At 57.6% G+C, this 3,368-nt stretch overlaps 1 pseudogene; it reads right to left on the bottom strand.

Annotated features, from left to right (window-relative positions):
* Nucleotides 1-127: 127 nt before the first annotated feature.
* Nucleotides 128-2,685, bottom strand: LOC141952072 (large ribosomal subunit protein mL38-like; annotated as a pseudogene).
* Between the last annotated feature and the right edge of the window lie 683 nt (nucleotides 2,686-3,368).

Here is a 3,368-nt window from a genome sequence, read left to right as displayed (position 1 = left end):
CCCTTCTCTCTCTCAGGCTGTTTGTTCTCACAGGCATCCTTTTTCCCGAGCTCTGCTGGAGGAGTTTCTGCCTGCTCCGCCTGGGACTTCCCTGAGCCAAGCAGCGTGCGGCTGCGAGGTGCCGTACTCACGCCAGCCAGCGCAGGTGCTCCGAGTCCGCATCTCTTCAATGTCCATCTGCAAACGCACACCACAGGGAAAGGTGACTTAGGGACACCCTGATGTTTGCACCAACCCCATGCCCGGATCCGCTCTGAAGGGAGGGGGCAGCTCGAGACCTCCCAGCACTCCTTTCCTACCAGAAAAGTAACTCAACCTTATAGGATTGAGCTTAAAAGGAGGAGCAAAGAACTCTACACATGGAATTCCAAGCCTAAAAGGACTTCTTGCTCAGCTGCTTCACGTCACTGTGCTTTGGTTTCTCAGGGCAAACAGTGTCAGCTAACCTACCCCCCAGGCAGACTGCCAAGGGAGAGAGGGCTCTGGGGGGTAAACAAAAGACGGGAGTCAGGGAATTCTTCCCTCTACACTCTGACACAGGTCCCGTTGCATCACTGTTCCATCTCTCAACCGCCAGAAATTTGGGGAGGCTACAATCTCTCCTGCATACGTAAGATGTCCCTGCTTTCCAGATATCACCTCACGTCAGCTTGTGCAGCCAAAAGAAACAGGAGCTGACCAAAAGCAGAGTGAAACAACCCAGCTCAAAGATTTTTTTTTAAAGAACCCGCTACTCACCTGGATTTGTCAGCAACAAAGTCCAGAGGGAGCCTTTATCTGCCTCGTATGACACTGCAGGGGGACTGGAAGCCTAAAAGAGCAACAGAAAGGGAATGTAAATCGCTCAAACAACAGCTTCCATTCAGACCAGATCACAATTTCCAAGGCAAAGAACGTGCACTTGTCACGGGCATGGCCAGGAGACTGGGCACAGCCACACCACCACCCAGTAAGCCAGCTCCACCCGGAGAGCCCCCAGGGGGCTTTAACAAACACCAGCCTGCTGACAGACAACGACCCTGTTGCAAAGCTCTGTCCTTGTCGTGTCCAAGAAACATATTTCCTTCATCACAGGGGAAATACCCTTGCAAAAGAAATCCCCAGAACAAGCAACGCCTGTTAGAAGCATCTGACAGAAACACACATGGGCTCGAGGCTGCTCCCAGCTCCCCTCACACACCTCTGACGGCGTCACCACGTTCCCATAGCAGACCGGCATGAGGTACTCGTCCTCTGGGCTGTACTCCACCCTCAAGGGAACCCAGGGGGTGAACGTGGCCCCCTTGAACAAGTCACGAAATATCCCGCAGTGCTCCGCCACACGCTGCTTGTGGAAAGGGCCGCTGGTGTTCTCCCACTCAGCTCTGACTTCGTCGAGGGGAGTCAGCACCGCAAGGAGAGAGAAACGCTGCAGGAGGCAGCTGGGCGCCCAGAGCGGCCGGGGCAGGGAGGGAGGTGGTGCGGCACAGACCAGTCCGGAGCCGCGCTGCTCTTTCCATCTCGGCACTCTGGCGGTTCTCCCTCAGGATCTTTTTTCTTTCCTTCCTCTCCTGTGCCCGCAGCAGCTTAGCACGCGGCAAGCTGATGTTGGTCTTTGGCTCTTCAGAGAGGGGTGAAAAAATCATGTATGGGAAAAACATGAATCTCCAAATACCCAAACACAAAACCCCTGCCAAACGGTAGGGAGCACGTGAAAGAGACACAAACTCCGAGATGTCAGAGACTCGATTCTACCACCTCTGCCCTCCCTCTGCACCTCCACCCTTCTGCTCCCTCCTCCCTCCCCAACCATCACACTCCCAGGCCCACAGGTTTGCCAGCTGGGGAGCAGCTCTGGTCTCTGAGCCTGCTCAGCAGAGCAGCCAAATTTGCTATTATTTGCTGCAGCTCTAAAGCTCTGGGTCCTCATCTGCTTTCTCTGATACTACTGGGGTTCCAAGGACTCACGACTTTACTTTGCTCCACGTCTTTTAGCAGGTCCCGGCCAGCCGCCCTCCTTCCAAAAAACTAACATCCATTTCCCCTGAAGACATTTGCACTCTGCAAACTTCTGCACCGGGTAAGGGCCAACCTCATGCCAAAGCACCTCATCAGCTCCTTACAGGGCAGGCTTTGGGGCAAACCCAACCACAGCTGCCCCGACCTTCAGCAGCAAAACCTCGCGCGGAGCAGCTCCTCCCACCAGTACCTGGCGGGGGGCAGGTGTGCTGCCGGTACGTCTTTCACCAGCGGGGCTTCCTGCTCTCCTTCTCCGCCAGCCTGAAGTAGCGAGTGAAACTGCGGTATTTTTCCAGCGCTTCCAAGTTGTCCACGTCAATCTCCTCGCTGGGCATCGGCCCCAGCGGGGCCGCCCGCTTGCAGAGCGCAGCTGGAAGAGGACAGAGTTCCCGCTTTAGACAGAAAGCGAGAAACAAGACCAAGAGCGCCCGGGGCGGGCGGAGAGCGGGAGAGCGAGAGAGCGGGAGCGCGGTCCCTGGCCGCTGCCACCCACCCCTCCCGGAGCCGGCCCCGCCAGCACTCTTGCGGAACCCAGGCGGCCGAGGGCTCCCCGCCCCGCCACACACACACTCCAAACGCCTCCCACTGCCCGCTCACGGGGAACCGGAGCTCCCCGGCCCGCGCCTCACCGACCGTGCCGAACGCCCGCCCGCCCCGCAGCGCCGCGCTCAGCAAAGGCGCCGCCATGCTGCGCGCCGCCAGCAGTCCAAGGCCCCCGTTCCCATGGCGACAGGGGCTGCGCCGCGCACCGCCGGCCCTGCAAGGCCCCCGCTGCCAGAGCAACGGGGCTGCCTGGCACCGCGCCTGACTACAAACGCCCCCACAGCCCCGCAGGGACCCGCTCTTCCCTCCGCCCTTGCCCCTCTGCCCCACGCCCAGAGCGGCCCTTGCTGCCACCCCCAGAGATGGAGGCCACACACACCGTGGCTCTTGGCACACTCCACATCTGCTCGTAGCCGTGGTTAAGGATCGCGCCAGGGGCTACAGGTACCGCACCCAAGGGGTTGAAGCTCGGGCAAGTGGGACTTTGAAGCGTGGTCAAGAAAACCTGCGCTAGTGATGAGAAATTCATACAGGATAGACTGTGATCTCCAAACCCTAGGAAACAAGTGGAACACCCTGGAACATAAAGAGAAGGTCTGGGATTGTGCTGGGGATGAAATATTGGACAACCTAGCACAGTGAACAACCGATTAAATTAACGTGGCAATAAAACTAACTTTTGAGTGTCCTGGAAGTGAACTACCTTCGTTATAATACTAAAAACCACACACACACACACACAGAGGTTCAGAAGACGCTGCCCGGTGTGAGACCCTTTCCCTGAGCACACGCAGTAGCAGAAGCATGCAGGATGTTAATCACTAACC

Source organism: Strix uralensis, chromosome 19 (genome assembly GCF_047716275.1).
Source record: "Strix uralensis isolate ZFMK-TIS-50842 chromosome 19, bStrUra1, whole genome shotgun sequence".
Lineage (NCBI taxonomy): Eukaryota > Metazoa > Chordata > Aves > Strigiformes > Strigidae > Strix > Strix uralensis.
The sequence above is the reverse complement of the archived record's forward strand: the minus strand, read 5'-3'. Positions and strand labels throughout refer to the sequence as shown.